The 11,731-nt window shown below is 45.6% G+C and overlaps 1 protein-coding gene across 19 annotated transcripts in view; it reads right to left on the bottom strand.

Annotated features, from left to right (window-relative positions):
- GAPVD1 (GTPase activating protein and VPS9 domains 1) overlaps window positions 1-5,224 on the bottom strand; it is a 50,497-nt gene extending 45,273 nt beyond the window's left edge. For 10 of the 19 annotated variants that reach the window (XR_014543987.1, XR_014543988.1, XR_014543989.1 and 7 more), the window contains exon 1: window positions 4,935-5,090. The gene's annotated coding sequence lies outside the window, so the exon portion shown is untranslated. Of the gene's footprint in view, window positions 1-4,934 lie in introns of all 19 variants that reach the window. The other 9 variants (XR_014543986.1, XM_083596915.1, XM_083596924.1 and 6 more) reach the window with 7 other exon arrangements.
- Between the last annotated feature and the right edge of the window lie 6,507 nt (window positions 5,225-11,731).

Genomic DNA, 11,731 nt, shown 5'->3' with positions numbered 1-11,731 from the left:
TGTTCTGACAGTGCAATGTCCCATACTTTCACTAGCAACTTCCCTTGGGAGGCCACTAACAATGTGGCTGCGGCAAGAAGCATAAACCCACGAGGTTTATGCATGATGGGAGAGTTGGTACCATGCTCCAAGGATAGGAGCTCCAGACTGGGTCTGGTGATATTGAGGTGATAATGGAGATAGCATCAAAAATAGGCTCCCTTTCCCCTTTTAGTCACACATGGCTTTCATAGTTCTGTCTGGCAGGCCATGTAAATTTTTAAGGCTGCAATTCTGTACCCTTACCTAGAGGTGAATCCCACTGAACTCAAGTGGGACTTGGTTCTAAGTAAACATGTTTAGTGTTGTATTTTTAGGTTAATAACTGAGGATATATTTGTAAAGCTAGTTTGAAGGTGGGAATGTTCAATATACTGGTTAGTTGTGAAGTTATGTTCTGTTTCCCCCACACACACACCTAAGTTTTAAACGGACAACTGTTTATGCTGCTGCAATGAAAAGGTCTCAGGTAAAGTTTGTTCAGCTGTTCCTGGCTCAACTGCATGTAAAAGCAAAGGAGGAAAATATGAAACAAGTTTCTGAGGGAAAGTAAAGTAATTTGTTTATTTCATTTTATATCCTTCTGTTCTAGCAATGAACATCCGAGTATTGAGAATGCCTTTGTGGGCAGCAAGAGCAGCATCCCTTGGAATGTTTCAGCAGAAAATATTGTTTTGTGCTGCACAGGCACCATGGATTCAATCCAGGTGAAGCTCAATGCTTTGATTTAAATGAAAACATATGGGTCCAGAAGCTCTGAACTATGCAGCAATCCCACCACATATGAAGCAGTGTTCCAGGCAGCAGAACAAATATTCCATACCTTGTAACCTGCATGAGTTGTTACTATATGAGACCAAGCAAGTAAGTGGCTAGTTACAACCTGTCTTCAACCATCAACAGACAGAAAAGGCCACATTGCTACAAATATATCTAATACGATTTTTACAGGATGAAAATCATAAATCCACAGTGAATAGTATCACTTCCATTGTATTCAAAGAGGACAAGGTATGTAACTAGAGGATAGTAGCATAATCATAAATTTGTTCTCTCTCAAATTTTATGTGAGAGCAGATAAAGGATGGCTAATCAGCCTCTGGGACAGATGGTGCAGTAACTTTGCAATATGTAGTAAATTCTCACCACCCAGAACACAGTAATGGTTAGTATAAATTTAAGACCTCCTTTGTGGCCTGCACCAGCTCCTCCAAATAAGGCAGAAGATCATCCACGTTACCCTTCTCTGCATCATCTCTACTACACAACTTGACATATTACTAAACAGAGTAATGAACAAAAAAATACAAATCTTAATATGAATCTTGTAAGTAGAATGACAGCTATATTCCCATTTAAGATCACTCAAACCCAGGTTTCACCTTTCTCCTAAAGTCCCTGGGGCTGTGTCTGAAGGCATATAAAGCAACCACCTTGCTGAAGCAAAGTTGAAGTTCAGTGCTAGGAGGAGAGACAGTTCAGGAAATCCTACATAAGTAGAATTTGCCAACCTGGCACTCTCCAGAGGGGCTGTGGCTCAGTGGCAGAACATCTGCTTTGCATGCAGAGGGTCTCTGGTTCAATCCCTAGCATCTTCAGGTAGGTCTGGGAGAGAACCCGCCCTGAATTCTTGGGAGAGCTGCTGCCAGTCAGTATAAACAATGCTAGATGGCAGCTTATCAAGTTACCTTTTGACATCATCTCCCATGTCTAACAATGTTTGTATGTCATGGGAGAATTCTCAAAATCATTTCATATGACCAAACTAGTTGCCACTTTAAAACCCCACTGCCTCCTTTGTCTGATAAGCACACACGTGAGGTTTGCCCCTTTCTTCTTGGAGAGCAATAATTTTGTTCCCTGCTTAGCATACCAGAAATATGCAAAACAAACCTCCGTAACACTTTTGTGGAACTGTGGAACATAGAATATGTTTTATCTGATAATTTTCCTGTTTGCTTTCTCCCACAAAAAGAACCATTTTGACACCCAAAATAGAGCTCCTTCTTCAAACAGACTTTGCTACTCACCACCATCAATACCCTAAAGCAATGCTACACCCAGGGTAACGTGGGGGTTGCAAAATGATGGCTAGTCTGCCAGCAGAGCTGGACTCCCTCAGGTGGAAGGTTGGGATATAAACAGAATAAAATGAATTTGCAAATCAAAAAAGAAGCCATGATGCTTCAAACGAGCTCATGCCCACAATAAACTGGGATAATTTCTCCCCCCTCCTCCCCACGCCTCATAATTTTTGGCAAACTGGTACCGCCTCATTTTACTGCCTGCAAACAGGATGGAATAATTTCACTATTGGGATGGGATAATTAGCTTATATGTCTGAGTGTCTAACACTGCTTCCAACTTGTAGCCACCTAAGACACATCCATCTAGTATTTATGGACCCACTGCCTTTGAACATGGAGGCTACAGGGGGTTATAATGGCTTTGATCATTTGAAGCTACCTTAAAACAGAGTCTGGTCATTGGCCCATCAAGCATAATATTACCTGCTCTGACTGGCAGCAGCTCTTGAACATCTCAGCCAGCATGTCCCATTTCTCCCCCCGTGCCCAATATGATCTGCTGGAGATTGAACTGGGATGCCCTGCATTCAAACATAGTGTTTGCCACTGAACTACAGCACCTGCCTCATCCACAGATTTATCTTCCATGATTTTAGAAATAGAGCTATCTAAGCCAGAGGTTGCCAATCACCCACCACATGCTGTGGCCCTGAATTCCTTACATTAATTACACACAGTGTGAAGCAGTGCTTCCTTCTGTCCACTCTGAACCTACCAGAGATTGATTTTGTGAACCTGCCTGATTCTGAGCCAGACCATGACCCCATCTATGCCAAACTACTGTCATCTCAGATGGGAAGAAACTCTAGTACAGTGGTACCTCGGGATGCGAACAGGATCCATTCTGGAGTCCCATTCACAACCTGAATAGAACTTAAAACGCGACAGCGGATTGGCGAGTCTGTGCGCGCGGCGTTTTGCCGCTTCCACGCATATGCATGACGTCATTTTGAGCATCTGCACATGCACGAGCGCTGAAACCCGGAAGTAACACACTCCGTTACTTCCGGGTTGCAGCGGAGTGCAACCTGAAAGCGCTCAACCTGAAGCACATTCAAACCAAGGTATGACTGTATCTCAGACAGAATTTTCTCTTTTGGGGGGAAGTGCTTCGAGCTTTATTACCTAGAAATTAAGAACACATTCTCTCCCTCTCTCCAGCAGCCCCCATCACTACCACCACCCTCCAATTTGGAGGACTCTTCTACCCCACACTTTTTCTTCAGAGCCTTACAAGTTTGAAGGTTGGAGGAAAATTCCTTTTCTGCAACAAGAAGAGGAGGGAAATATGTCATAGAACAACACAGCAGGGGACAATCCTAACTGGCAAAGAGAAAATAAATATTCTGACTTTAGACTAAAGTGGGGGTAGAGGCACAAAGAGTAGAATAAGTTAGTTGAAATATAGATGAAAACTATAAACACATAAGGGAGGGAAGGAATGCTCTGACCTGAGAATTAAACTGAGGGAGGACACTGAGAACAGGATGCTGGGACTAGAATGTGATGGCCTGAAGCAGATTCTTCACACAGCAGGGATGAGGAACCTATGGCCCTCCAGGTGTTCTTGGACTACAACTCTCATCATCACTCACCACCAGTACAGTTGGCTAGGGGTTGATGGGAACTGGAGTTCAACAACAAGAGGACCACAAGGTATGGTGTTGGTTGTAGGGCCTGAGAGGGAAAGGAGGGGATGTCAATGCAAAATATGGAGGAGGGACACCTAACTTGTGACAGAGGAAGGACATATAAGAGCTAAATTACTTCTGAGATAAATGCATATAGGTCAAGGTGTAACCTGATCAGAAGTTGAAAGGATGGGGTAAGCAAATGCAAATGTAAGGAATTAAGGTTGTATGTGTGTCAGTGCAACAGTGGCAAGAATTGACAAAGTGAGGGGAAAATAGCCTGCCTTTAAGCTAAAGGGGCTGTAGACTGGGGGGTGGGGTGGTAGGATGCAATGTCAATGGTGTGAATAGTCTGACCAGACACTGAAAGGGTAAGGAATAAGACGTGCGTGGCTTTATAAAAAAAAAAAGGAGGCAAGGCCAGGTGGCTGCTATCTTTGCAAAATTGGGGGCGGGGTGGGGAAGCCGACAATCACGAGGTGGGATAGGAACACCTGGATTTTCGGCTGAAAGGGGAGAGGGCGTAGTCTAGGTAAGAGGACGGGAACCCAATGCAAAATATGGAGAGGGGAGATAAAATAGGCGGTCACGTGCAAGCTGTAAAGAAGGCAATGCAAAAAAAAAAAAGCCTGGGGTGGGGTTGGGGACAGAAGTATCCTGAATTTAGGCTGAAGGGAGGAGTGTGGGGAGGCGGGGGGGGCGGAGAGAGAACGTAAAGGGATGCCAAAGCGAAATATGGGGCGTGCGGGACAACGCAGAGGAAAACGACACGGCGGGGCTTTAGGGGCCGTTCGCTTAGTGGCAGAGCACCCTCACCGCGCGCGTGCAGAAGGTCCCGGGTTCAACCCCCAGCGGCGTCTCCGAAACCCCCGCAGAGCTACTGCCAGCCAGTGTAGACAACACTGAGCTAGTTGGGCTCGGCGTAAGACTGAGATAAAGCGGGGCGGGGTGGGCTGCTGCCGCCGCCGTCGCCGCAAACTAGACCAGGTCCGCCCCTTCTTTTGCCGAGGCCGGACTCTGCACCCATTGTGTGCCTCTTATCCCACCCCCCCAACTTCACCAGCCCCACCTCGGGCAGCCCCCTCACGGCAGGGCCCGGCGCTGCGAGGGCGGGCAGGACTACTGAGAGGAGGGGGGGCGGCCTGGTACGGGCTTTACCCAGCCTAAGGGGACCAACCTGTGAGGCGAAGCTTCCGCCGCCGCTGCCTGGGTCTCTCCGGGTCCGCCGCCCTGCGCGAGCTCCTTCCAGCAGGGCCGCCGCCGCCGCCGCCACCGCCACACCAAGACGCTCCTTCACTCTCCCTCTCGCTTCCCAAGCCAGACACTGCGCATGCGGGATAGAGGGGAGCGCCCTGGAGCGGCTGGTATAAATACTGTCGTCCTAGGAAGGGAAGGTGCGCGCCACCTGCGTAGCCAGCAGGGGGCAGTGGCGGCAGCAGCTGCAGCAAGGGCGTTGAATTGCTTTGCAAGTGCAGTCACTCAAAGGAGAAGGGGCGGGACGCCACGCCCCGAAGGCGGGGAAACTGTTTCGTCCTCCCGAGTTCTTGCTACCTTCGTTCATTGTTTTCATTCATTTATACGTACCCCTCTTTTCTCCCTGAAAGGGACTCGAGGCGACTTACAGTTAAAACAGGAACAGCTAAAAACATTAGGGACGGAAACAATTAAACAATAACAGAATTTAAATTCTCTGTATGTATAACAGCTACATTTTAATAGAATTAAAACACATGCTATAAATAAGGGGGTTAGTTAGAGGGGGCTGTACAATATTTAGGATGGGGGGATGCTGCGATTTCACATCGTGCTACTATTTCAGTGTTCTGTGTGTTTTGATGTTGTACTCGCCCTCACTGGGGCCTATGGGGTGAAAAGATGGACAATAAATTATAATGACAGAATTTTTTTTTTTATTCACTGGAGCATTTTGCTATGCTTTCTTTGCTCCTCCCCCCATCCCCCCCTTAAAATATCATGTCAAATTAAGACAGGGACTACCTTAGCTTTTAATACTCTGATCATTTGTACTGTTGTTTTTTAAGTCCTCACTACATCTGTATCCATTCCATTCCTTCTTGTGTGTCCCCGCCCCCCCCCAAAAAAAACACACTCTCTCTTCACAACAGACCTGTGAGATAGGTTAGTGCTGAGAGAGTGTGACTAGTTCAAAGTGAGTTTCCTGGCTGAACCATGATTTGAACCATGGTCTCCCAGGTCTTAATCCAACACCATAAGCACGAAACCACACTGGCTCTCATACACCATTGCTGCTTGTCATGCAATCTACATTCCCAGGGGAGCTGAAGGAAGCAGTGGTGTGTCCGCTCGTAAATAAAACTTCATTAGATCCTTTAGGTAAAGGTCGCTGTGGGTTAAACCACAGAGCCTAGGACTTCCCGATCAGAAGATTGGCAGTTCGAATCCCCACGATGGGATGAGCTCCCGTTGCTTGGTCCCTGCTCCTGCCAACCTAGCAATTCGAAAGCATGTCAAAGCGCAAGTAGAAGGCGGGAAGGTAAACGGCATTTCTGTGCGCTGCTCTGGTTTGCCAGAAGCGGCTTAGTCATGCTGGCCACATGACCCGGAAGCTGTATGCTGGCTCCCTTGGCCAGTAAAGCGAGATGAGCGCCGCAACCCCAGAGTTGGCTACGACTGGACCTAATGGTCAGGGGTCCCTTTACCTTTACCGGGACAGCTTCCGGGGCATGGATCTATCCAATTACCGCCCAGTTTCTAATCTTCTGTATCTGGGTAAGGTAACTGAGAGAGCAGTTGCTGAACAGCTTGGCAGGTTTCTGGAGGAAACATCGGCTTTAGATCCATTTCAGTCTGGTTTCCATCCTGGTTTCAGGACCGAGATGGCTCTGGCCACCCTAACAGATGATCTCCATAGACAACTGGATCGAGGCGGGGCGGGACTGCTGATTCTCTTAGATCTGTCAGCAGCCTTTGATATGGTCGATCATGATCTTTTGGACCACTGCCTCACTGACATGGGGATACAGGGCACAGCCCAACGATGGCTGTGCTCTTTTATCTCTAGTTGGGGACAGAGGGTGGCACTAGGGAGGGAGATGTTGCACCATTGCTTGGTGTGTGGCGTACCGCAGGGCGCAATCCTCTCCCCGATGCTTTTTTTTTATATATATAAAATATTTATTAAAGTTTTTAAAGGTACAAAAAGAAAAATCAAGAAAAACATCATTTTAAACAAAAAAAGATGAAATACAAAAAAGAAAAAAGAAAGATCAGAAAGAAAGAACAAAGAATTAAAATCCATTAAACAAAAATAAAAATAAAAAAATACAGCAAATCTTCCCATTTGTTTTCTTTCATTAGCTTATTTCCCTGACCTCCTCACACCTCCCTTTTTTGTATTCTAAGTCATTTATCCATTTCAGCAAATCCTTTCCCTCTTTTCAAATTTTTGTCCTGTAAATTTATCTTGATATTAATATTAATTTACTTTCCCTCCTTTCACCAATTAACAGTCTGTTTTTTCTAAATCTTTGTAACATTTCTGCTAAAATCACATAAATTCATTCCAACATCATTCTAACATTCATTAATCTTACAATGCTTCCGTAAATAAACTTTGAATTTCTTCCAATCTTCCTCCACCGACTCTTCTCCCTGGTCTCAGATTCTGCCAGTCATTTCCGCCAGTTCCATATAGTCCATCACCTTCATCTGCCATTCTTCCAGAGTGGGTAAATCTTGTGTCTTCCAATGCTTTGCAATAAGTATTCTTGCTGCTGTTGTAGCATACATAAAGAAAGTTCTGTCCTTCTTTAGCACCAATTGGCCGACCAGGCCCAGGAGAAAGGCCTCTGGTTTCTTCAGAAAGGTATATTTAAATACCTTTTTCAATTCGTTATAGATCATCTCCCAGAAAGCCTTGATCCTTGGGCATGTCCACCAAAGATGAAAGAATGTACCTTCAGTCTCTTTACATTTCCAACATTTATTATCGGGCAAGTGATAAATTTTCGCAAGCTTGGCTGGTGTCATGTACCACCTGTATATCATTTTCATTATATTCTCTCTTAGGGCATTACATGCCGTGAACTTCATCCCCGATGCTTTTTAACATCTTTATGCGCCCCCTTGCCCAGATTGTCCGGAGCTTTGGGCTAGGTTGTCACCAATATGCTGATGACACTCAGCTCTATCTCTGATGGATGGCCACACCGACTCGGCCCTGGACACACTGACCAGATGCTTGGAGGCTGTGGTGGGTGGTTTCCTGGGAGCCAATTGAAACTAAATCCTTCAACAACAGAGGTCCTCTGGCTGGGTTGGGATGGCATGGGGATGAGGGACCAACTCCTTCTCTTGCGGGAGCCCAATTAGTGCCAGTGCCTTCCATTAAGAGTTTGGGTGTAATCCTTGACGCCTCCCTTTCCATGGAGGTGCAGGTTACAGCAACAGCTAAGGCGACATTTTTCCATCTTCGCTGCATTAAACAGTTGGTCCCTTACCTTTCCCGCCCCGATCTGGCCACATTGATCCATGCAACGGTCACCTCCAGCCTTGACTACTATAATTCGCTCTACGCGGGGCTGCCCTTGAAACTGTCTCACAAACTCCAGAATGCTGCAGTGAGGCTCCTAATGGGGTCCCTGCCATGGGAGCATATTCACCAAGTGCTTTACCAGTTGCACTGGCTCCCGGTGGAGTATAGGGTCAGGTTCAAGGTGCTGGTCTTGACCTTTAAAGCCCTTTGTGACTTAGGGCCCTCATATCTATGGGACCACTTCTCCTGGTATGCCCTGCAGAGGACCTTAAGGTCCATGAATAACCATAGTTTAGAGGTCCCGGGCCCTAAGGAAGTCAGACTATCCATCAGGCCAGGGCCTTTTCAGTGATGGCTCCGACCTGGTGGAATGCTCTGTCCCATGAGCCTAGGGCCCTTCAGGATTTAATCTCCGTCCATCAGGCCTGTAAGACAGAGCTATTCCACCTGGCCTTTAATTTGAATTCAGCCTGATCTTTTATTTCCCTTCTCTTCCCTCCCCCTCCCCTTTTATGAAGATCACCTGTTCTGAGACCCCACAGCTGATTCTCCCTTGGCCTCCTCACTGGCCCAAGTAGGACCAAATTAGCCAGCTAGCCCTGGGGATGATCTAATTTATTTTTTATTTTTATTGTTATTCATGTTTTTATACTGTATTTTATGCTGCTTTTATAATTAGGTGTTTTAAAGTGTTTTAAATTTGTTGTTAGCTGCCCTGAGCCCAGTTTTTGAACCGGGAAGGATGGGGTATAAATAAATTATTATTATTATTATTATTATTATTATTATTATTATTATTATATCTGCTGAAATTCCCTCTTCTACGTAACTGTTAAAGCTCTGTCCTCTTTTCCATCTGACCAGTCTAGTTACATTTCATTCTGACCTTATCAAAAGGCAAGCAGGGTTCCTGGGGATGATCTTAAAGCTCAGATAGGCCCAGGTGGGTGCAATCTGTCTTTCAAATAACCAGGTGTGAAATTCCTCCACTGTAGATAACACCTGCTTCAAACATGACAACATTCCCTGAAAGGAAAAATCCAGCACTTCGGGGAGAAAGGTGCAAGCACTTTTTAGGGTGCTAGATTGTAGTTAATGCATGTAGCTAATGCATGCATTTTATTCTGTGAACCACCCTAAGACCCCCAGGCATAGGGCAGTATACTACTACTACTACTACTACTACTACTACTAATAATAATAATAATAATGTGTTACAGTCATACCTCGGGTTACAGACGCTTCAGGTTGTGTTTTTTTCGGGTTACGGACACACCAAAACCCAGAAGTACTGGAATGAGTTACTTCTGGGTTCCAGCGGTCGCGCATGCGCAGAAGCACCAAATCCCTCATGGATCACGTTCACAACCCGAGCGTCCACTGTACTTTAATAGTGCCTGAATGAGGACACTTTTTGTCTAATGATCTAGCCAACCTCTGCTTGTACAGTGGTACCTCGGAATGTGAACGGGATCCGTTCCGGAGCCGCGTTCACATCCCGAACAGAACGTAAGATGCGACAGCGTGTCTGTGTGTGTGCGGGTTGCGTTTCGCCGCTTCTGCACATGCGCGTGACGTCATTTTGACCGTCTGCGCATGCACTCCGTGGCGAAACCTGGAAGTAACGCGCCCCGTTACTTGCGGGTCGCCACAGAGCGCAACCCGAAAGCGCTCAACCTGAAGCGTATTTATCCCAAGGTATGACTGTAGTCTCTATCTCTTAAATTAGGTTCTCCCCCAACTAGTTGATACAAGATGTCTGCTATTTCTCTCATTCTCTGTAACTGTAACTTGTTTATGCATTAATAAAGCCTTTGAACTCCAGAAACTTGTAACTGATTGTTTCGATCTAATTCACTCAAGCTGCAAAGGTCTGCTAACAATGTGGAATAATTATATTTTGAGATTTTAACATTCCTACTTGAGATTTCCACTGGCCTGGGGACAATGATTATCTCAATAGGGATCAGAAAGGTGTGCTTTAAAACTTCAAATGGAAACCGTGAGTCTGCCAAAAAGGCAACACCCATCGCAGCACAACTACAAATGATGGCTCTCTCGCTAAGATGCATCCATCTGAAAATTATTCAGCTTTGGTTCTTCCACAGTATACAGGGTTAGGGGCGAAGGAGCACACAATTGTGGTGTTTGCTTGCTTGCTTGCTTGCTTGCTTTTTGGTGCCAGTTTTGCGGACAAGGAAATAAGAGCAGAGTTGGAACAGATCTCAAAGATCCATCGACGCAGGAAATCTGCTGATACAGTTAGTGGCCATCCAGCATCTACCTAAAGAACTCTTAACAAAAGAGAGTTTGACACCTTCCAAAGCAATCTGTTCCACCGTTGAACCATTAGTTACATCTGGAAAATACCTTTTAATGTCTGGCCAAAATCACAGCCCCAGATGCATACGTCAGAACAAGTTATCTTTTTCCCTCACATCACAATAAGCCTAGACCTTCTGGCTCATTGTGGTTTATTGTGAATAAGCAGTGTGCTGAAACATGCAGCCCACTTCACTCCTCCCCTGGTACAAATAAGGTAAATGCACCCAGATGCCTGGGCATCTAGCTACATCCAAACCAGGAATCAGAGCTTCTTGCTCCCTGGAAAGTCATGATTGCTAGCTATGGTTTGCTGTTGGCTTCCTGATCATGGTTTGTGAAGGGGCAACAGACCATTATTCATGGTTTGGATGTACAGTGGTTCCTTGGTTTTCGAACATAATCTTTTCCAGAAGACCATTCGAGTCCCGAAACGTTCGATAACCAAAAACTCAATATGGAAAACTCAATACGGAAGCCGCATGGCATGTTTGACTTCCGAAAAGTGTTTGAAAAGCACTTACTTCCGGGTTTACGGTGTTCAAAAACCGAAATGTTAATCAATAGAGACATTCGAAAACCAAGATACCACTGTAACAGGGAGTCAGAGCAGGGCCAGAGGCAAAAGCGAGTAGAATAACAGGCGTGTACAAAAGTCAAAAATTTCTACACACACGCACACTTCCATCCAGACAAGAAAGAGGCAGTATAATAGTTCAATGACATATTCCAGCCAGGCAAAAACATTCAAGGGTAGTGGAGAGAGGAAGGGCCTGGACGGTAGTTATTAAGACCAGCAAAATAGGTATGGAGACTGTATTTAGCTCCTGACCCTGAGGCTCTCCACCCTGACTTCAGGACTAATCATAATTATATCTCACATCTGAACAGTAGGTAGAACTGAAGCCATAGAAGCTGGGTGTGAGTTGTACATTCTCTGACTCCATTGCATTCCACTTCTGAAATCAGTGAGCTGCTCTGTGCACACTCCCACACTAATTTTTCCTCTCCCCGAAATTATAGAAGATCCCCCTATGGGGTCTCAGGAAAAGTCACAGAGGACTGTTCTTGTCCTGGTTTTTGTTTTCTTGTTTTTGGTTGGCCTAACTGATGCCATTTTGCTTCTGTGAAAAACT

Source organism: Podarcis filfolensis (genome assembly GCF_964270895.1).
Source record: "Podarcis filfolensis genome assembly, chromosome: Z".
NCBI lineage: Eukaryota > Metazoa > Chordata > Lepidosauria > Squamata > Lacertidae > Podarcis > Podarcis filfolensis.
The sequence above is the reverse complement of the archived record's forward strand: the minus strand, read 5'-3'. Positions and strand labels throughout refer to the sequence as shown.